The following is a 24,070-nucleotide window of genomic DNA, read 5'->3' on the forward strand; positions in this document are numbered from 1 at the left end:
TCAGGGCTGAATCACAGAGAACCCCAAATGCGTGACTTGAATTTGTACTTTATTGCATTTGTAGAAAATGTGGATGTGGAAGGCTGATGAACAGGGAAGGATGGGAACAGTACGTAAGGAAGAATAAACTCTCTGAACCTAGGTTTCTTAAAATGAGGGTGCTGATCAAATTTTTCTCTCAGATTCTTTTCGGTAAACTTCACCTCAGCTGCTACAGAAAGAACAAATTCTGGCTACCTCTGTTTTAGACAACTCTCTGTCTTTCTCACTTTCCTCAGAATGATAAGGTATTGGAGAGAAGGGAGCCATATAGAGAAAGAAAGGGAGAGAGCAAGTGCAAAACAAAAGGGTTCTAGAACTCATAGCTTCATGGATTCATAGATAAAGGACAAAAAGGACATAAACCTTAAAAAATTCTGTGGAAAACAAATCCTTAATTATTATTGTTGGTAGTTCACTTTGTTCATAAAACAGATGTTGTTTCAGTGCTCTTGCTGAAAGAAAGCAGAAGGAACTCTGGTATGTCGAAATAAACTTTTGGAGAGCTGTCAGAGTTAGAAAACAGATCTTTGGAAGCCCTGCTCCAGAAGAACGTCTGCTGCGGTTTGGTTCAGATGCACACAGAGTAAGTGGGTAAAGCACACGCTAAGTGTGGAGCTCCTCCCTGTTCTTGCCTCACTATGGTGGCCACTGCAGTCTTTCCCAGCTGCCTGGGCCCCAGCCTCCCCTCTCTTCCCCGACAGGGAAAAATGACAGAAAAACCTCTTCATCTCTGCTTGAATCACTGAAGCACAGTATTTTAAGACTAAGAGGAAACTTACAGAAAGCCTTCAGCTATTTTACGGATAACAAAATATTCCGATGAATTCCAACTATGTTAGGAAAACTGGGACAGTGAGACCCATATACATGGGTTATGTAACGAGCGTATGAGGCAGGAGTGATGCCTGCATGTTAATAAGGATGGATAATCTTTCCCCAAATGTTTTTCCTTGGGGTGCTGACCCTAACCCCCCCACAACCTCTGCGGGTACAAGTGGGCTTTGAGACTTGGAATCTGAGTGGATCTGAGACTCCAGCTTGAAAATACCTAAGGGAGAGGTCATGTGGTCTCTCAACTCTATCCAGTTCCTCCCTTAGGCCTGGACTGCTGTCAGGGCAGTGAGCTTGAAAGAGGGCATCCCTCCTCCTTTCCCAGAGCCTTCTCTCAGAGTGCCGTGCTCCTCCAAGCAGGTGGCCTCATTGGCCTTGACCCACTTTGCTCTGCCTGCCCTCAGACCTTGGGTGCACTAAGACAAAGATCAGGAAGGAAAGAGAATCTCCTGCCAGATCAGACGTGGCAATGGGGAGATGGCTGAACAAAGACCCTTGGCCTCCTGCCTATGGCTACAACCCTTCCCGACACCAGCTGAAGAGCAGTGGAGAAAAACCTCACTGAAACAAATGTGTGGTATTGCCTGTTGTGGATAGCAGTCATTTATAATGGACATTAAGCTGAATGAAAGCATAAGTAAAGACAACAATGATTTTTGAACAAATATTAAATACATAGTTTCTGATTTCAGATTGATATATTACAGCAGCTGAGCTCAGACACTCCAGAGTTAATAAAGACATATCAAGCTTTCATTAGGCCAGATATGAGGCTAGAAGTACTGCTCCACCACATTTTTATACTGTGAAATACAGTATGAGCAGCTCTTTCATTAGGGATGGGGAAATCAAATTTTAAAACCAGTGTCTACTTAGAAGTTTTTCTACTCATCATCAATTCAGCACTCATTTCCAATATTAATAACTCAGCTAAGCACCTGGCAGGAGGCTTTTCTCTGCTGAGTTAATAAATTTTTCTCTCGTCTTCATTTGATTGATTATATCATAGTAAGTGTGACCACATAAGAAATTGCCCTGGAAATATGATTCTCTGAAGCAACAGTTAAAGAACAAGGAATTACTGAGGATGAGCAAATTTTATTTTAGAATTGTTTATGACAGTTATAAGAAAAACAAAATCAAAGTAGACATAGGAAAAGTGGGGTTGTTGGCAATGTTTAACAAAAAATTGAAAGTTTTTGGGTACAAATTACACATGTATTTTGGGGGAAATATTTTGACCTTTAAAACTCCAATAGAATATTCTTTTTCTTTTTTTTTTTTTAAAGATCTTATTTACCCATCTGACAGAGAGAGATAGAGAGAGAGAGAGCACAAGCAGAGGGAGCAGCAGGCATCTTGAGGGGCAGGCAGAAGGAGAGGAAGAAGCAGGCTACCCATGGAGCAGGGAGCCTGACACAGGGCTCGGTCATAGGACTCTGGGATCATGACCTGAGCCGAAGGCAGACGCTTAACTGACTGAGCCACCCAAGTGCCCTGAGAATATTCTTATCTAGAAGGGAAACTAATTGTAATAAGTATTAGCAGCAAAGTTGAAAGTGAGGTAGACCGACTTCTTAGTTCTCCATTTGAACCTATGGGTTTAGGAGTCAGATGCTGAAAATGACTCCAGGGTTCAATGCCTGAGGGAGAAGGTGATGCCTAGCTGAGGAGGTCCCCTGGAGGATGCCTGTATTTGTTCTTAGGAAACCATGGCCTCAGTTCCTTTTATCTCAAGAACGCTTTCCTGAGCTTTGGAATGCCCTTGTTGGGAGGAACCTTAGCATTTATTACTCCTTGTTCTCCACTTCCCCATATTATAATATAAACAGACCAGCTATATAATTTATAAGACTCCCAGAATGAAAGTGCAGGGCAGGACTCCTTATTCAAAAATTATTATGAATTTCAAGAAGGCAACATAGAGCATGAAACCAAGTGTGGGGCTCTTTGAGCACAGGGCTTTGCCAACTGCACTGGCCACAAGCCCAAGAAGCCAGCCCTGACTGTTAATGGAGACACAGGGACCACAGCAGCTCGAAGCTGTCCTCCCATAGACCTCTTTACTCTTCTTACTGGTTATTCTCAGCTCTTAGGCACAGGGGAAAGGGGGAGAAAGCACATGCAGAAATCACATCATGCCTGTGGTCAGTCATTGCCTTCATCCTTCTCAGTTATCCCCTAACTACACATGCAGGAATCTCCTGTGACCCCAGGCCCCTTTATGTATGCATATAATCTCAAACATTGTATGCATACGGTGCCAGACGCTGTGCCAGGGACTGAAGACACAGAAATGAACAAGATAAAGTGTGTGTCCTTGGGAAGCTCCATTTGTTGATGAGAGAACTTGAGACATGGCAGAACTGCATCTCACATGAGCAAGTTGGGGGATGTGAGTTGTCATTTCCAGATAGAAGAAAGTACCAGCTTGGTTGGCATCAGTTTATCATTTTTCAGGGAGCAAGATCACATGGAAAGACACACATTCTTTACCAAATGAGCTGTCTTTATCAGCGGTTTTGGATGGAAAGGGAAGAGTGAGTCGATTTTAATGACTCAAGACTGTAGGACCTTTAGAGGGAGGTGGAATCTGCTGGGGAATGGGCTTGGCGTGACTTCCAGAACTTACTGAGGTAAGTACCTTGACTCCTAGCATTTTCGCATGATGCTACTTGTGATACAATGCAAAGTGGACTCCTTGGTGTGTCCTCTGCCTTAGGACAGTTGTTCTGGCAAGGTGGGAAGGGGTGTGAGGAAGGTGGTTTTATGTACACAGGTCTGTACAGAGAAATGGCCCAGTAAACTTGATCTCACCATCTATGTCTTATCAGACACGTCTCAGAAGAGGACTTTAGTCCATTTAATGCCTTTAATCATGCCCTCAGTTCCTTTTAGCTCCAGAAAGCTTTCCTGAGGAGGGGGTGTTTCTCCAAGTCCATGAGGAATGAACTCATGCTTGCTGGCTTCGTCACAGTGTGTTTTTTGCCTTGTATCTAATTGTGACAGACTTTTTCTTTCCCCTTCTGTGAATCTTAACTAGAGCACAACAGATTTCTTTTGGGTACAGTTGAAAACATTCTGATTTTCATCTTTTCTGTAAATATTTTGAAGGTGGGTAAAGGCAATCTTTAAATGCTTCTCTTAGAAATACTGTTTCTCAAACTGTTTGCAACATATTAAACAAAATAAACATTCTAAAGGCAAAGGTGTTGGTTTTTCTATTTGAGTAATGTCAAATAAACAGTGGAGTTGCAAGTTGGAAAATAGCATATTAGGGTGGTTTGCTGCATGATCTGGACTCAGTGGGGGTTCTAGAAGCAAACTCATCCTTCCACCTACAGGGCATCTGAACATGACATGCAGATGTGTTCTCCCCTGGTCTTAGGTGGAATTTCAGGTAAATTCGTAATCTTTTTTAGGTCACTCTTAGGTAACAAAATGTCTTCTGACCAGTTCCAGTTTCAAGAAAGTTCTCATTTCAGTAAAATGTCCTGTCTAATGTTGTAACTGTAGGACTCCACTCCCTTACCAAGTTTAAAGCGTTTCTCCTCTGTGAGCATTCCCAGGCTGCTTTGGGCTGGGAAGCCTGGCGTGGCAGAGGGAATGTCAACTGGTGCTTCTCTCTTTGAATTATTGGATTGTTATTGTGATTGTTTGGATTGGTTATTGATCACAATTCTTTACTCCCCCCCACCGTGTCATGTGCTTTTCTGTGCATTTGAATTGGTAGGGGGTACTTTGCTACCCCATTGATTTTGGACTTGGCCAATGGAAAGATAGTACTTATGACACAAACAGAGCTTGATGAGTGCCTGAGTGGTTTGGCTTGGTCTCCTGTACTCCTGTGATCACAAGGAGGTCATGCCTCAGGTAGCCACTGTCCCTTCTGCCAGAATGCTGGCAGACCCCACTTAATGATACCTTAGTACATCCTGCAAAAGCACTTGATGCCATCCTTTGGAGTGTGGGAATAGCTGGCATTAAATGTTTTTCTTTTTCATCTTTGGGACCTTAGGAGGAGTTGAGAGAAAAATAGTTCCATTTTTATATCCTGATACATAATATATATTTTCTACTGTGAAATTGAAAAAAAGCATAGAGCCACACTGTGTTATGATTTACGTGAAGCACTTTACATGCAAGCACTTTGCCTGGCATACGGTAAGCACTCAATGAACAGAAACTTATTGGTTATTAGTATTATTATTCAACATTTTTTTTCTACAGGAACTGAAGTACCCAAGGACTCTAAAATTACTGTTTGTGAGTAAAGAGGATGCCTAGGAGTTTCCTAGCTTTAGAAATTATTCTGGACAACCCAAATTCTGCTGATTGCATTTCTCACTGGATATTAATCTAGGCTTTGGATTGGAGAGATGGAAAGTGTACAGCCTACCTGTGATCAATGCTACTACGCTAAGGGTTTATCTTCATTTATTCCCAAAACATTCATTAAGTCCCTGAGCTGGATATCTTCCATTTGCCCCTTTAAATTCACTCTCCATCCTTTTTACCCTTGCTCTGGGCCCAGGGAGGCTGACTGGCATGGGCTGTATCAACTAAGCTCCCTTGTCATTTGGCTGTCTTTTGGGTTCTGCAAGGTGGATCACCAGTTAGGGATCGAAGGCAGGAGGAGAGAGGGATCTGAGCATTTATTACCCCTGCTTTCTCACTACTGAACTTGAGTTTACATCATCCTTTTACAAGAGACCACTGCCCCTGCCAGGCAGTTCTCTTTATAGAGCTACTGTCACTACTATGTTCCTATAATCACCTGCTGTTGCTAGTCACAGACTACTGCATTATGTCTTATGATTTCTCCAAACCAGCGCTTCTCAATTTGGGTTGCACATTAGAATCATCTGGAGAGTTGTTAAAAAATTCCAGTCTGATGCCAGGCTGTGCTCTGGACCAGTGCTGTCAATCAGAAATATAATTTGAGCCACATATGTAATCTTAAATTTTCTAGTAGCCTCATTATATTAAAAGTTAAACAATCAGACAAAATTAATTTCTACAATATACTTTATCTACCCCAGTATTAAAATGTTACCATTTCAATAAGAATTCATTCTGAAATATGATGAATAAGATATTTTGCATTCTTGTTTTTGGTACTAAGCCTTCAAAATGTGCTGCGTGTCTTGCACTTAAAACATTTCGATTTGGACCAGCCACATTGTAAATGCTCAGTAGCCACATGTGGTTACCTTACTGGACAGTGCAACTCTAGACTAATCGCATCATATTCTCTGGGGATGCGACCCAGGCAGCTGTGATTTCCAAGACCCTCCAGAACATTTAATGTGTAGCAAGGTAGAGAGTCATCATCCTAAACCTTGCCCACATCTTTGTTAATAGCCGTGTATTAAATTCTCTTCAGATTGCCTACTTCAAGCATGCCATATATTTGGCACTTGTGCTCAGCCCTGGCTGGGAGTATGGAGATGCTTTAGGCAGAATACCTGCCCTTGGGGAGCTTCCAGTGCTGCGCAGGAGACAAAGAGGTCATCAGGGCATTGCAGCGGGAGGAGCAGGCCTGGATGACCCAATAGGCAGATCAGGTACACCGTTAGAATAGCAGCAGATGGGGTCATCAACAAAGTGAGAAAGGGAAGATGTGAATTGTTTTGGAATTCTTTACATTTTGTTTTTTGGAATTATATTTGTGTGTTTATGTGTGCATAGGGGGGATAGAGGGGTGGATATCATAATCGTTTTAGTGCCTAAATCCTCTGACAGCTGTCAGAGCTCTTAAGGAGAGAAACTTATGGGAACTTGAAGGAGGGAAGGCACTTTATTTCCATTTTCTCATTCACACTAGTCATCAGCCGATTTTGGTTTATGGACTTCTTTCAGTCCCACTTGAACTCTGTGCCTCAGTTGTATCAAACACAGAACCTCTGCACCTCCCCTCCATCTTGCTCTGTACCCTCTGGGCCTATTCATTTGTTTTTTTTAAGATTTTATTTATTTATTTGACAGAGAGAGAGGGAGGCAGCGAGAAAGGGAACACAAGCAGGGGGAGCAGGAGAGGGAGAAGCAGGCTTCCTGCTGAGCAGGGAGCCCGATGCGGGGCTCGATCCCAGGACCCTGGGATCACACCCTGAGCTGAAGGCAGACGCTTAATGACTGAGCCACACAGGTGCCCAGGGCCTATTCATTTCTTAAAGATCAGTCTGAGTCTATTATTTCCAACCTGGCTTTCTAGATCACTTCAGGGTGTAGTTCTTGGTTACTGAGTACCAGGTACGTCTAAGCTGCAGTGGCTTGTGAGGGTGATCGTCTCATCCTGGTGTGCCTGGGACTTTCCCGATTTTAGCTCTGAAAGTTCTATGTCCAGGGCATTCTCATCAGTCCCAGGTAAACCGAGACAGTTCGTCACCCTATGTAGAACTCACTTCCTGGCTGCACAGTCCAGCTTCATCTGCGGCAGCCAGAGGGGCCTGAGGTCTTGGGGTGCTGTGGGGCCTGAGCAGAGAACAGAGGGCCTCTTCTGCAGTAAGTCAGACTTGGATGAGGAGACGTCCCAGGCTAAGAGCCAATGGGCCAGAGCTGCTGTAGACTCTGCTTAACGTTGACCCTGACCTCCCTGGCTGGGTCAGATGCTCCTCCCCCAGTGCTCCCTCACCTCATGCTTAGCCACAGTGGGCAGTGCTGTAATAGCCTGTTTTCCTCTGTGGCCCATACTGAGAAGCGAGTCCTGGGAGAAGACTGTGCAGTATCTCTTTCTCCTAGTTTAAAAGGACCCAGGACCAGGGAAGCTCCTGGGAATGTTCTTGGCCCTGGCTGCACATTTGAATTACCTGAGTTTTTTTTTTTTTTAAAGCTGTCAAAACAAGGGGGTAAAGTTTGATAGACAGGATATTAACATAATCTTTTAAGTATTTCTCCATAAGATACTTAGGGTGATAACTGGAAAAATAGAAACATTACAGTGGAGAAGCCTGACACACAGCACCTTAATGAGATGATCCGAGTTAACCTCTTGGAATGGGACAAATTGACATCATGGGCCTCTGGATATGACACACTGAGCAGAACACACCATCACTTCTGTGGTATCTCTGCCTGTATGTGTAACTTGGACCTGATATTGAGGAATATCAGACCAACCTTAATTAGAGGGACATTCAGCAAAATAATTGGCCCATGAGCCTCAAAAATGTCAATGTCATGACAGACAAAAATGAGAAAAATTAAGGATTAAAGTGTCTCTGGCTTCATCTGTATGAAGAGGAGGTGAAACCAGATGATTGATCCACAGTCCTTTGTGCAGGGCTGAAAGGGTGTCTCTGAATGTATGGGAGCAAAGAGCCAATGAGACCATCCCATGCCTGCCTCAGAGACTTCATGCTGGCTCTTGCTTCTGTCTGGAGTGCCCTTCTGTAGGCATCTGCACACCTTGCCCAGGCCCATGTTTGATCTACATTTCTCAGTGATGTCTTCTTTGGTCCACTTGTTTAAAATTGAGCCGCTACTCTGACATTTCCTATTCTCCTTCTCTGCTCTATTTTTTCCTGTGACACTAATCACCATCTGACATACTACAATTCTTATTTACCTTATTTATTTGTCAGTCCATCCTCATCAGGAGAGGTAATATCACATTCTCCTCCCACAGTGATTGGCTTAGAGATGGCCATGTGACCCACTCAGAGTGAGTAAGAAGAAACAAGATTTTGCTGGAATATTGAGAGACAAAACCCATTCTCTTTTTCAATTGGTCTTGAGCCTGTGAGGATGTCAGTCTGGCTTTGCTGAGTATTCTAATGCAGCCTGAGAATGGAGCCTATGCAGCAGAAAGATGGAGAGGAATAGCCTAAAGGCATTATTTAAGCTCCTGGATCAAGATGGGCCTACAACCAGACTTACACAAATGTGTGAACTTGCTCTTTTTGCTTCAGACACTTGAGCTGATTTTTCTATCAGTGGCAACTGAGAACATCCTACCTGATACATAGAGCAAACTTCTGGTTCTGATTTGTCTTTCCATGTCTCTGCTTATAGGAAAAGAATGCTGACCTAATGTCGGGGCAGCTGGTTCTATGTAAATGAATCGTTTGGCTCTTGGTTAGTAAGAACCGAGGCTTTTGTGAGTTGGGTGGGGTTAGCCGGGCCCAAGATTACCTTTGCAGTGCTGACAAGATTGAGGTTTTGGTCCTAGTAACAAGGTGCAGACTCTGGGATGTGAGAATTAATTAAGCCCCATGGATGAATGACACAATGGGAGGCCTTGAATGGCTTTCTCTGTAGGCATCTTGAGAGGACACCATTTATCCAAAGAACACACAGATGGTCTGTAGATTGATGCCAGGCTGCCTGCATTAGGCTCACCAGGGGACATATGCCGCAGATTGATTGTAAAAATGTTCTCAATTTTCATTCCTCCCAACCCCCATGCTTCTTGCTGTAGGACTTTCCAGCTTCTCACATGAAGAAGTAGGTCCTGTTTCCTTTCCCTTACGAGTCTGGACTGGCCTTATGACTTGCTTTGGCCAGTGGAACGAGGTGAAAGTGACAATGTGCCTGTTCAGGCTTAGGCCTCAAGAAGTCTTGCTTGTTTCAGCTGTCTCTCAGAACCCCTGTGAACAAGCCCAGGCTGGCCTCCTGTTAAGAGGAGAGACCATGTGGATGGGGGCCCAGCAATCCCAGCCAACCTCCTCATAGACTAGCCTTCAGCTAGCTGATTCCCCCAAAAGTGAAAGTGCCCAGCCTGGATCAGTAGAGCTACTTACCCAAACTGCAGTTGTCCATAGATGCATGAATGACAGCTGAGATCAGGAGAATTGCTCAGATGACGTATAGATTCACGAGAAATAATAAATGCTTACTGCTTTAAGCCATGGGTTTTGGGGTGGCTTGTTATGTAGTATTAGCTAACTTACAGTACTTGTTTAAAAACTCACATTCCTGGGCCCTATCATCTGAGATTCTAATTCCATTAGCCTGGGGTGGGACTTCTGAATCTGTGTTTTTAAAAAGTTTTAATTAGTTGCCCACCCAGTCTCTAGAAGCAATTATAACACAGCTCCTGCCCGGAAGCCTGCAGATGTATTATCTGCGTGGGTCCCCAGATTTTCAGCCAGCCCTTCAAGAACTCATCTCTTAGGCACTGCTTTAGAACGATTGGGAAGCTGCAGTAACGGCAGACTTCTCAGGTGAGGAGGTCCTGAGATGGGGGCGGGATGGGGGCCCAGGGAATCCCTTAGCTGCTGCAGAAGGCATTGAAGAAATAAAAAAGCATCCAGGTTTCTGGACACTCAATTTGAACTCTATTAAATGAAACACAGGCCCTTTGAGAGAGGTGTTTGTTCTGGATTCAGCTGTGCTCTGCTCAGAGAATGGCCTGTGGGGACAGATCTGTCACAGGCATGCAGGTGTCTGGTTTGAGACGGAGGACTCCCTCCAGCCTGTTCGTGAGCCAGCCAATTCTGTAACTGAAGATGAGTCTGACCTGAGCCCTCCTGGGCTCTGTGGAGGAGGCCGCTCAGCCTGGCCTCTGTGTGAGCTCATCAGTGACCGTCTGTCCAGCCTCCTGCACTCAGGCAGCGCTCCTTCCATTCGGCCCCATGGAGGGCCATGGGGTGATGTCAGGGTCCCCACATCATGCGCAGTGACAAACAAGAAACAAGTAAAGCACAAGTCCACAGAGGCTCACTGCTTGTCTCTCCAAGTGGCCTGTTGCATCCTGAGACGGTTCCAACCAGGCAAAAGTTCTTTATACATTTAGGGGTAAAACACTGCGGAAGGTGATCCATGAAAGGCGTGAGAAAAAAAGATAATCCTGTTATTTTAGCATTGATCTAGAGGCAACAGCCAATGCGATGATAAGAAAAAAGAAAGAAATTCAATATTAGGGAAGAGAAAACAAAATTATCATTATATACAGTTGATACTTTCATATACAAACCAAGAGAATTGATGGAAAAATATTAAAAACAATAAAAGAATAAGGTGGGTAGTTATAAAATCAATATATAAAAATCAATAGCTTTTTTATCTTTACTTTTTATTGTGAAATGTATCATATATGCAGAAGTATATTTGTATATGAACATAGAATTAAAATATGTAGGGGCGCCTGGGTGGCACAGCGGTTAAGCGTCTGCCTTCGGCTCAGGGCGTGATCCTGGCGTTATGGGATCGAGCCCCACATCAGGCTCTTCCGCACTGAGCCTGCTTCTTCCTCTCCCACTCCCCCTGCTTGTGTTCCCTCTCTTGCTGGCTGTCTCTATCTCTGTCGAATAAATAAATAAAATCTTAAAAAAAAAAGAATTAAAATATGTATACACAATTTAAAGTTGAAGGGGTAACCAATACTCTCTGATCACATCCCCTTCTTCCCTCCAGAGATAATAATAATGTCCTTGCTTTCTTTACTTCATAATGTTGCCACAATTGCATGTATTCCTGATTAATATATTGCTAATTTTGCTATTTTTGTTTCCTTCACTTATCGTTATGTTCCTGAATCATCCATGCTGAGGATGTAGCTGTAGTTTATAGTTTATTCATTTTCTTTGCTCTGCCGTGTTTGATTATGTGAAGGTGTGTCATCTTTTCTTTGAAATTCTGAAAGTAAAAAAACTCGAACTGATGTTCACAGTATTTATTGATCCAATTATTTATTGATCCAATTTATTGTAAAAACTCATGCTTTTACTTCAGAAAATGTTACATGCTTGAATTTGGGGTGTTACATCATATATATGTATATGTATATAAATGTATACATACTTACATATGTGTGTGTTTATTCTTTGTCTTTCTAAAACTAAAAAAAAAAATCCCACTGTGAGCATTTTGGATAAAAGATTATTGATGTGTACTGTAATTTATTCAGCCATTCCCAAGCTGGTGGATGTTTGCATAGTATACCAGCTGCTAAGAATGTTCTTGCACATGTCTTTCGGTGCACGTGTGCAAGACTTTCTCCAGGGTATAGATCTAGGAGTGGAAACGCTGGGTCATGAGCTATGCATGTGTTCAGCTTTACAAAGAAAAAAAACCCAGTTGTCAAAGATGGCTAAACAATTTTTATGTCTACTGACAATATATGAGAGTTCCCTTTGTGTCATACTCTCACCAGACTTTAAAATGTTGTCAGTATGTTGAATGGATATTTGTATATCCTTCTGATTTAAAATTTTGTTTCTTGGGGGACCTGGGTGGCTCAGTTTGTGAAGCATCTGCCTTTGGCTCAGGTCATGATCCCAGAGTCCTGGGATCGAGCCCTGCTGAGCAGGGAGCCTGCTTCTCCCTCTTCCTCTGTCCCTTCTCCTGCTCATGCTCTCTCTCTTTCTCAAATAAATAAATACAACCTTTTTTTAAAATTATGTCATGTTAGTCACCATACATCTTTAAAAAATAAAATAAAATTTTGTTTCTTTTGTCACTAGTGAGGTTGGGCATCTTTCCACATGTTCATGGACTGTTGAGATTTCATCCTTTGTGAAGTGTCTGGTGCATCTTTTGCTCATTTTTCCATTAAGGTTTTTACTTTTTCTTATTTTTTTGTAAGTGTATTTTATACACTGAATGTACAAATCCTTTATTGGTATATATACTGCAAATATCTTTTTCCATTTGTGGCTTATTGTTTTCTCTTTCTCAATACTATATTTTGATTAACAGAATTTATTTATTTTAATTTAGTTGCATTTGTTTCACTTTAAGTTTTTTTGCTTTTCTTTCTTTTGATAAATCTATTCCTACCCTGGGGTCATAAGGAAATTTTTCTACTAAAGTTTTGTGGTTTTCACTTTTACAGTCAGTATTTTAATTTACCTGGAATTCAGTTTTGTATATGGTATGAACTAGGTGTTTAATTTCTTTTTTTTTTCCCATAAGGAATGGGAATGGTTANTCCCATACGGATAACCATTGATCCAGCTAGGTTTATTGAAAAATCTTTCCTTTCCCTATTGACTACAGCATCGCCTCTGTCATAAAGTATTCACAGATGAATGGATCTATTTCTAGGTTTTTGTACTGTTTCATTAGTCTGTCTTTTTCTGTATCAGTGCCATATTGTTACATCCTCATAATTCCATAATAAGTCTTGGCATTTGATTCATCTTCAACTGTGTCTTAGATATTCTTGGTAATTTGTACTTTTGTTTACACCTTAGAGTCATTTGTTGATTTGCCTACTACACACACACATCGTGTGGAGAACTGAGAGTCTTCCAAACTTTGAGCAAAGTATCTCTCTTTATTTATTTAAATCTTTTTTTTTCAAAGATTTTATTTATTTATTCGACAGAGATAGAGACAGACAGTGAGAGAGGGAACACAAGCAGGGGGAGTGGGAGAGGAAGAAGCAGGCCCACAGCAGAGGAGCCTGATGTGGGGCTCGATCCCGCAATGCCGGGATCACGCCCTGAGCCGAAGGCAGATGCTTAACCGCTGTGCCAACCAGGCGCCCCTATTTATTTAAATCTTATTTACTATCTTTCAATAAAGTTTAATAATTTTTAACACAGCTCTTACCACATTTTGGTAGCTACCTGATTTTTTTAAAATGCTATTGTAAGTGGTTGGTATCATTTAAAAATTTTAGATTCTGTTTATTGCTGATGTATACCAACGCAGTTGAGTTTGTAAATTATTTTTAAAACAACACAGTTAACAAGTTTGATTTAATACAGTTGTATGTAGAAACATTCACCAATTAATCACAGAATGCATATTTTTCTCAAGCACACAGAGAGCATTTACAAATATTAACCATGCAAAACAACCCTGAAATACCAAAGAATCTGCGTCATTCACTCTACAAGAATAGTTCAGGGGGTTAAAAACAAGATGATAACAATAGTGCCCCCTTATTCACGGTTTCCTTTTCCATGCTTTCATTTACATGTGGTCAACCACAGTCTGGAAGCAAATGCTTCTCCTATGAGGTATCTTCAGAGAGGTCACACTGTCTGCGACATTACCCTCCCGCCATCTCATCACATGGGCATTTTATCATCTCACAACACCACAAGAAGGATAAGTACAATAAGATATTTAGAGAGAGAGACCACATTCACATAACCTTTATTACAGTATATTGTTATAATTGTTCTATTTTATTATTATTATTGTTAATCTCTTATTGTGCCCAATTTATAAATTAAGCTTTATCTTAGGTATGTGTGTATAGGATAAAACATAGACTATATAGGGTTCAGAACTATCCATGGTTTTAAGACTCCACAGGGGGTCTTGAAATGTATCCCCCACAGATAAGGTCTCAAAAGATGCTGAAAAATCCTTTGATAGAATTCACAATCCATTTATCATAAAAACTAGGTTAATTAGGAACAGAGGGATGATGCAACTTGCATCTTTAATTTATAAAAATCTAATATTAATTGGCACCCTTCCTTGTCCAAAATAGTGCAAGGACCCTAGCTCACTTCAATTTTCATTTACCCTCTCTGACTTACATGCGTGTTTAAATTTAAATATACTTTAAGCCTCTTGGGACTTTAGGGTCTGGTTTTATACTCAACGCTCTTACAGATTTATTCCCATTTTTGTTGATCTTCATTCTCCTCTACATTTTTAACCTTCCACTAGAGGTCGTGCTTCTGCCTCTGGAGTACTCTTAGTATTTTCGGTAGTGATGTCTGCTGGTGATGAATCCTCTCGTATTTTTTTTCTGTAAGTCTTTCATTTTTTTTTTTTTAACTTTTACTTTTGAAGGGCATATTTACTGAAATTCTAGGTTGACAGTTTTTTCCTGATAGCACTTTTAAGAGAGCATTCAGCTGAATTTTTTTGGCTTCCATTGTTTCTGTTGAGAAATTAACTTTCAGTTTTATTATTGCTCCTTAGAAGCTTATCTAACATATTTCTCCAGCTGCTTTTAAGAGTTCTTACTGTTTTTGCTTTGAGGTAGTTTTATGACCATGTGTCTAGTGTTTTCTTTTTGCTTCTTTTTTGTTTGTAGTTCATAGCGCTTCTGGAACTTACTGATTGATGCCTTTCATATGTTTCACAAAGTTCTCAGCCATTTTGCTTGCAATATAATTATATTTCGTAGTGTGTCTTGCCTCTTTCTGAGAATCCATATTAACATAAATTAGGCTTCATGCCATCCTCAATATCTTTTATCTTCTCTTCTCTTGTTTTTTTTTCCATCCTTTTGTTTTTCCATTCTTTATTCCAGATATTTTCTTCTAACTTAACTTCCAACTCACAAATTCAGTCTTCAGCTGTTTGCAGTCTGCACTTAAATCCATCCAATGAACAATTCATTATTTTTTGTTGTATTATATTTTTCGGTGTTAGGATTTCCATCTGGTTCCCTTTTATAGTTTCTAGTCCTTTTCTGAAATTCTCAAATATGTCTTTTATTTCCTTGGGCATAAGTACAGTTTCAGAGTCACTGTCTGATAATCCTATATTTTATTCCTTATTATTCTGCTGGGGAAAAATTAGTGCTTAGGACTGGGCTAGCCTCCCTGGTCCTCTCTGTTCTCCCCCCAATTCTAACTTGATCATTCTTTACTATTTTGTTTGTTTTCTAGTTCTTTAAAGCAGGTTTTATTATAAAAAAAATGTGGTCCAATTCTCACAGTATCTAAGGGGATGATTGATTTGAGTTACCTAGTTTACCATTTCAGAAAGTGAAAGTATTTGACTCTTCATTTTGTTTGTTTTACTATGTGATTTTACTACTTTTGTAATTTTATAAAAAGTTCACATTTGTAAAATGAGGTAGACCTATATGCTCTGATATAGAAAGCTTTCTAAGACAAGAAGTGCAAACTAGGCCACACAACAATGTTCATACAATAATATTAATACCAATATCGAACATTTCTTGAATTTTTATTATGTACCAGGAACAGTTCTAAGGGCTTTACATGTGCTGGTTAATTACTTCTCAGTAGATCCCTAAGGGGTATTATCCCTATTTTACAGATGAGGAAATTGAGAAGTTAATGAACTTGCTTAAGGTCACACATCTAATATGTTACAGATTCAGGATTTGAATTCAGGCTATCTGACTTCAGAGCCCATTCTGTAAACTACTGATGCATTTACATGACATACAGCACTGCTCACCCCTCTACCCCCAAACTGTACAAAGAATATACCAAACCATTAACAATGGTTTCTTACGGGCTTTGAAGATGAATGTGATTTTACTTTTTAATTCTGTATCTGCACTATTCAATATGGTAGCCACTAGCCACATGTGAATGTTTAGATTCAAGTTAATTAAAATGAAATAAAAATGAAAATCAGTTCTTAGTCTCAGTAGCTGCATTTCTGGTGTGCTCAGTAGCCACAGGTGGCTAATGGCTACTTTATTGAACAGTGCAGATATAGAACATTTCCATCATCACAGAAAGCTCTATTGGACAGTGTGCTCTGTAGAGTTCAATAGTGTTTGAATTTTTTATGATACGTATGTATTCATGATTTACTTTTTTAATTAAATAAAAAGGATCAATGATAGAAAAAGAGAACTGTTTATTCAAAGTGGAAATCACCCCTCCACTCACCCCCCCCATTATTTGACCATACTGCTTTTTCTTCTACCCTCTGGAGTTGCTCAGTTTACTTCTCCTAATGATTGTCTCTTTGGTTATTTGAAAGCAACACAACGCATAAATCAGTGAAAGGCTCATTAGAATAGAGCCATGATGGGTTTCCTGGAAATGTAGTGGCATCTACATAGGACTACATTCCTCCCTGAGTATTTGGAAGCATTTAAAATGTGCATTGTTTTCGAACATGTTACCTAAATCATGTGCATTTTAAAAACACTTTCTTGGAAGCATGTTGGCAAAATTTGATAATTTATTTTACTAAGGGTCAAGCTCATTGATTGTGTGTTTCTGTGAATTTTAAAGTTGTAAAATGGGAAAATTTTGCTTAAAAATGCCATTTCCATTTGTGGAATATACAAAGAGTCATGGTACTTTTGGACTAGAAAGATTATCTTCCTTTGTTGTAAGGAGTCAGAATAGCTTCAGTCTCCTTTTCTAAGACTTCCTACAAAGTAAGAACTGGCAATGTTTAGCCTGGACATGACTAAACTTTTAATAACTCAAGTTCAGTTCTCTGGAATCCAGAGTGGATTGATCTGGGTGGCTACAGGTGGCAGGAATAGAACCAGTGGGGGAGAACCAACTGAAAACTATTTTAACAATTTGAATCCTAGCAATGAAATGAACTGACACACAATCTGATGAGCTCTCTACCCTGGCACCAAAGGAGTTCAGGCAAAATTCAAAGGCCCAGGGTGCTAGGGAGAGGATTTCTCTGTTGGAGAGGAGGCTAATAGGATTATGTTCTAACTGATGTATTCTCAAATCCTATGGCTTTCTTTCACTGCATACCCATGGGACCATCACCGTCACTGCTGTACCTGTCTGTCATTTAGCTTAGGCTAAGTTACTGCCCAATGATAAACAACCCTCTACTGGTGGTTTACAATCACACAGGTTTATTTCTCCATTCACAGGGAGTTCCATTGCAGGCTAGCTATAGTTCTGCTCCGTGTGGTCTTCTTTTCAGGAGACAGGAAGAAGAATCAGCTCCTATCTGGGACATCACTAATCCTGTGACAAAAAAAAAAAAAAAAATGAAAATCTTGCTGAACCACACAACAGCTTTGAGGCTTCAGCTTTAAAGTGTCACCTGTCCTTTCTGCTCACATTTAAATGGACAAGGCAAGTCACATGGCCAAATCTGATGTCAAGGGCATGGGAGCTTTAAACCTCCTGTAAAGATGGGCAGCATACAATTGAGAGCAATTATAAAATTTACCACACAAGTTAATGGAAAGAAGAAGTCAAATGTTAGCAGAAGTGAGTTGTGATGAAGGCACAGAACAGATGAAACTGAATGCCAGGATTAATCCTTCCCGTTCTTCCTACCTTCCTCCTTCTCTTTCTCTTTCTTTCTTCCCTTCTTGCATGCTTCCTCTCTCATTCTTTACTCCCAGAAAGAGTATCCAATTCTAGACACTAAGGTTGGTCTTGAGGATGCAGAGATAAATAATATGAGTACTTGTCCTGGATGAATTCATAGTCTAGTGCAGAAAAAATAAGTAAACATGTATTTGTAACAAATCGTGTCAAGTGCTATAAAAGGCTAAATTCATACTTCTCTGAGTATACAAAGGAAAGGCATTTAATCCAGAATTTTGGAGATGGATGAGTGGTTGATTAAAGGCCTCCCAGAAAAGACCTTCATTTCAAACTGAGAGCAAAAAAGCTCACATTCCAGATGGAGGGAAGAGCACATGTACAAGTGCAGCTGTGGGAGATGGCAGGGCTTTCCCAGGAGACATAGCACCAGGCACGTGTGGCTAGTGGCTACCGTAGTGGGCTACCATGGGTACCAGTTCAGTGTGGTTGGAGCCTGAACCGAGGAAAGGAAGATTGAAGAGAGGCAAGGACAGATGACACTTTAAATGATGACAGTGTGAGGAGACATCAGCCATTCCACAAATGTTCCCTAAGCGTTCATCTGGGGCCAGCCTGCTATTTACTGAGTAGCTGCTATGAGCACTGTGTACAGTAAGGTCTGCTAGGAAACACCAGGGATGTAGACAAAGAGGGGGTATTCCTGAATTTTATATTGAGAGACTTCTTTGAAAGATGGCACATTTAACGTAAGCATTTAGTTTTTATCTATACTGAGACATCAGTTAGACACTAAGGGAGAGGCGGTTAAGCATCTGGTTTTTGGTTTCGGCTCAGGGCATGATCTCAAGCTCCGAGTCGGGCTCCATGCTCAGCGGGAGTCTGCTTAAGACTTTCTCTCTCCCTCTGCCCTGCCTCCCTCAAATAAATAAATAAAATCTTAAGAAAAAGACACTAAAGGGATCCCCAAAAGGTGAAAACATCCTTACAAGAGAAAAGAGAACAGGAGAATCGCCTACAACAATATGGCAGTTGGGAAGACTATATTAGTGATAATTGACTTAGCAGCTAAGCCACAACAAAGCTGAATCCTAGATCAGCTGTACGGAAAGTCAAGAAATAACTTGTCCCAGAACCCTCAAAGTCTCTATAATTGGTGGCACCGTGTACCCTTGGAAGTGGGGCTGAAGGTAGAGTTAAAATAGAACTGGTTAAAAGTCTAGTTTAATAGGAGATTAGAAGCTGCACCCCTTGCCCTCCTCAGTCCCCTTCACCGTTGTACACAGCCAGACAGTAGATGGGAGGTTATGGATTTTCTCTTGGGAGAGACTAAAAACACAAAGTCTCTGGACTGGGATAACACCTGGCACAGGTGAATGTGAAGGAACCACTGTGAATGCAGGGTGATTAAGTGAATAGTTAGATATTGAATATTGAGATCACAGCCTTCCCTCCCACTGGCAGCCAGATTCACCCCTGTCCTCTCTGTCAATTCTGCTCATTCCTAGAGGAAGGACCAAAAGATAGCAATATCAGACGTACCCCCAAGGAGTGTCATGGCTGTCTGGGCCCACCCAGAACTTCCATTTGGTTTCTGAATATTCCACTTCTGTTGAAATTTTAGTTTTGCTATCATTGTGCTGCTATTATGTTCTCCAAATGTCACTTTTTCACAGCTTCCTATTCTTTTTCGTATCTCTGTGAGAATATGAATAATAATTTTCCCCAAGTTTTCATTTTCTCGAATATTCTGTTCCCTCCTAGCTGTTTCAGGTTTATGTGCTTTGGTCCCAGTCTGTCATGTTCACTGCTTCCTCAGTTGACTGATGTCTCTTAGCTATCCATTCATATTCGTTTCTCAGGACATAGAGTAGAAACACAACAAGATGGAAAATAAGAAAGAAAAACATAAGGTTAGAAGATAGTTCATAAGATATACCACCCAGACAACTGGAGTTTCAGAAAGGAAGAATAGAGAATTTGCAGAAAGGAAATCATCAAAGAAATAATTTGAAAATTTCCCAGAATGGATGGAGGTGAGTTTCCAGACTGAAAGGGCCTGCTTAGTGCCCTGCCTACAGGATAGAAATTGATCCAGTCAAGGCACCTTGTGAAATTTGAAAACACTAGGGAAAATGGAGATCATTTATCCTGCTGGGAGAAAAACATACAACCCCTCCCCCTGCCAATGATCAGGAATCAAAGTGACATCAGACTTTTCAACAGTAAGACTGATAGAAGACAGTGGAAACTGACCTCAGACTTACAAAGTAAAATAATTTCCATTTTCTGACATATAGGGTCTCAAAAATGTACCACTTCTGTATTTTCTTCTTGGGATGATAGTGGAGTACGTGCTCCTTTAAAATTATAGTAAATCAGGAAAGTGAATGACCTAGATCCTGGAAATAGGGGATCGAGTATAGGATAGAGGCAAAGGCCCCTCTTGCAGCAGCATGAGGGCTGTGTAGCAGGCCTGGAGAGTAACCAGTTCAGACTGGAGCCTGATGCAGGACTCTATCCCAGGCCCCTGGTATCATGACCTGAGTGGAAGGCAGACACTTAACAGACTGAGCCACCCAGGCGTCCCTGGCCAGTAGGCTCTTAAAACAGTATCTCTAAGTGGATAAAATTAATACCTTAATATGTTCAAATAGATTTACATTCCTGGTGAATTGTTTGTTGAGTTTTAATACTAAGTACAAAGAAATTGAAACAAACATAAAAGACAATTACAAATGCAAGTGAAGACCGAATGTACCGTAAGGAAAAAGTACTCATAGTATATACTACGTGGCTCAGTTGAGCATGGCATTTAGACCGTGATCATAATGGATCCTCTGGGTATTGATCTATAACCAAGATTCAGTGGAACTGCATGGGTGGGATGTGAAGACAGACACAGCTGGCAAGCTTTTTTGAAAAGAGCCAGATAATGAATATTCTAGTCCTTGTGGGCTATATGGTCTCTGTCACAACGACTCGCCTGAACTTGAAAATAAAAAACAAACCTCAAATCATAATCTAAGTATATTTTTTCAAGACAGGGAGATAAATACTAAATGAAAATGAGGATGGGGGGGATGACTGTTTATTGTATGAATACAGGCTTTATAGAACTGTTTGCCTCTTTAACCCATGTGTTCGTGTAATGGGTAAAAATAGCCAAATTAAAAAATAAAAATAATTAAAATTCATGCGGGCAGCAACTGTATCCACGTTTGCTGAGGTGATAACGATGAGGTCCCTGAGTATACTGAGAGGAGGGGACTTAGGACAATGAAGCTCAGGTAGAGTTTTTATTGTCTGCAGCTGCCCGGAGCATCCCAAGGTGGGCACCCTGAGGCACATGGACAGGGTGCACGTCTGCTCAGCAAAGGTGTGGCCTGTCAGCTAGAAAACATTCACGCCTCTTAAGTTCCTAGAGTTAGGCTTGTGTCAGCAGCTTGCTTCCAGGTCTGTGACCTGTCCCGCTGTTGTGGTATCTTGCATAAACCTCGGGATGGCTGTCATTTGTGGGTGGGGTGGGCATCTGTGTTCCCTCAGGACCCTCACGAATGTCTGGCCTGGGTTCCTCTTCTGGTGCCATACACGGGTAGTCCAGTTGCACAGCAGGCTGGGGAGGTTCCTGCAGAGTAGAGCCTGTCGACCCAGAGGCAGGATGTGGGGTGACCGCAAGGCATGGCTAGGTGGGAAGGCCGTGATGCAGGGTGACCTGGAGCTGCACGGTGGCCAGACTCAGGCAGGAGCCACAGAAATGCTGCGGAGATTTGTGGGTCTGAGGTACCCTTGAGGCTCTAAATCAAAGGAGAGGGCTCACAGCAAATTAATGAAGCTAATTTCTGACTGAAATCATCGTTTGTGAATCATCATGTCTGTGCTCATTAAATAAATTATCAGTGTCTTCCCAGGCATTATGGATGCATTGTAAATGAGGGCTCTTCATAAATAATTTGTTTCTGCTTATGTTTAAAGGGATCTGGAATAGAGAGGAAAAGGCGGTGACCAATGAGGAGAGGAGCCTGGAGGCCAGGGCTGAGGTGGGAGGGAGCAGGAGTGAGGGGTCAGACCTGAGAAGTGGTCAGGTCCCCAGGTAAGCAGCTCCCATTCTCCATATCCCAGTGCTCCTGCTACTGAATTCAGTATGTGGGGTACATTAGGTCTTCTAGATCTGCCGCCTGCCACCAATCGGGCAAAGACCCCCCCCTCAAGCCTGGGCGTAAGACCCCACATCCACCTCTTCCTTATCCTTCTCTCCCTGGCCTTTGCTTCAAGCCCACTGACATCTAGAACCTATGAGGTAAGGATACCCCAGCTGACCTGACAATCCTATGGGCCTTAGAGGGCTGAGGGAGGATGAGGAGGAGGGAGTGAAAAGTGAGTCAAAGCAAGGAGGGACAGAGGATGAAGTCGCAAAGTCTCCCAGATTGGTTTTGGTCGTGTGAAGAAAAACCCCTTCAAATGGGGCCAGGACTACCTGATCTGTAGTGACAGTGGCCCTCAAGGCAGGGACACTCCCAAGCTGGGCACCGGGGCCCCTAGGTGCAGGTGCAGGATGACATTCCTCACTTTGTTTTGCAAGCTCATCTCCTGCAGACTCCTCCTCCTCTTGTTACTCCAGACATTCCAACTGAGGGAGGATAATCAGGAAAAGAGGAGGAAGATGCAGGGCGGATCAGACACTCCCTGAACTATTATGCTTCGTAAGACAAGAGCCTGAAATGGAGGAAGGTCTGTAGGAAGGAAAAGTGATTTGTTCACACTCTTTATGACAAAGACAAAATATGAAAATAGAGGACATGAAGGATACTTAATGGGAAGGAAGGAGGAAGAAAGCCCCACAGCACTTCCTCCTTTGAGATGTGTTATTAACAACAATGGTGAGAATATAGCAGCCCCTCAGTTTGTCCTGTCGATGGATTTTTGTGAACCCAGAGGACTTGTTCCCATAAAAATAATGTGCTAAGTAGAGGATGGGTTCCCACGGCAGGAGACCAGTAGTCCCACCATGGCCCAGGTAGCTGGTCTTCAGGAGCCACAGAAAGATGTCCCTGGGGACCTAGAAATGGGGCCACTGAGGCTATCCTTGGAGAGATGTCTCAGGTCCATAGGGGAGACCTGTGTAGGTAACAGACTTGGCAAAGAAACTCCTGGCCTTGATTGAACATACTGAACCTGTGTGTAGAAAATGTCCCAGTAGTTAGGTTGGCTCGTGGTTAACAGTGCAATCCTAAATGACAGAGGCCTACGCAGCAGGGCCCATCCCAGCACTAAGCAGTGCAGTGGGGGCTGGCACTCTGTCTCCCTGACAGCCATCCCATCTGCCTCGTGTGTGGGGGTGCATGTGTGTGGAAGGCAGGCATCGCATCCACATAGCCTTCTTATTTGACTTCCCACTTAGCAAGCAAACTTTTAGTAATGTGGCTTTCCACAGAAGGTTCTGCCCTGGTCAGGGGTTCATGAGTATCTAATGGTTTAACAAATTGGCATCTGGCAACTTTATGAGTCTCTGGAGGTGTGGTTGGTGTCCTCGAGTCAGACCCACTCTAGAACCTGCCACTGATGGGGTTTCTAAGCCCTCAGACCAGGTCAACTTCGTGGGCCCTCTGTAAACTTCTTCACACTTGAACACCCATAGTACCAATGGCAAGGCTGTATCCTGGAAGGGAGCAGGGGATAGGGCACAAAGCATGGGGAGCAGGGTAAGGGAGATGAACCAGTTCCTTTTCCTTTTCAGGGTACAGGGCTGGTCTCCGTGATGGCGGTAGATAGTGGAGTATCTTGTCACACGGTCACCTTCATTGATAACCTGCATCTGCCCCACGGTGTTTATTGAGTGCTTACTGTGTGCTGGTACCACTCTAGGCGCTGACATCATCCCTGTTCTTGGGGAGTTTACATGTAGTGTGTGTCTGGGGATGAGAGTGTGAGTGTGTGTGTGTGGGTCTTGGGGCATACAGAAAACAAATAAGCAAATGAGGAAGTCTGACAAGTTCAAATAGTGATGCCAGCCATGAAGGAAAGAAAGGCGATGTGCTAGAGTGACAGCTAGGGTTTGGTCAGCAGTGGCCTCTCTGGAAGAAAGCGTTTAAACATAGACTGAGTGAGCCGGTCAGGGAAGATGGAGGGGCAGCGATTTCCAGACAGCGGGAACAGCAAGTACATCAGGAGGACGAAGCCCCGAGTGCCCAGAGGAAGGAGGCAGGTCGGCAGAGCTGGGGATCCGGAGAACAGCAGTGGGATTTGGCGAGGCTGGGGGGATTTTCCTAGGTCTTCTGGTCCAGATCAGGAATCCAGATTTTACTCTAAATGCA

At 42.2% G+C, this 24,070-nt stretch overlaps 1 long non-coding RNA gene across 1 annotated transcript in view; it reads left to right on the forward strand.

Annotated features, from left to right (window-relative positions):
* Nucleotides 1-3,461: 3,461 nt before the first annotated feature.
* LOC117802627 overlaps nt 3,462-24,070 on the forward strand; it is an 82,447-nt gene continuing 61,838 nt past the window's right edge. Inside the window, exon 1 of the long non-coding RNA XR_004625996.1 lies at nt 3,462-3,509. This is a non-coding gene — a long non-coding RNA (uncharacterized LOC117802627). The remainder of the gene's footprint in view (nt 3,510-24,070) is intronic.

The sequence above is a fragment of the Ailuropoda melanoleuca genome, chromosome 6 (assembly GCF_002007445.2).
Source record: "Ailuropoda melanoleuca isolate Jingjing chromosome 6, ASM200744v2, whole genome shotgun sequence".
NCBI classification, from domain to species: Eukaryota; Metazoa; Chordata; class Mammalia; order Carnivora; family Ursidae; genus Ailuropoda; species Ailuropoda melanoleuca.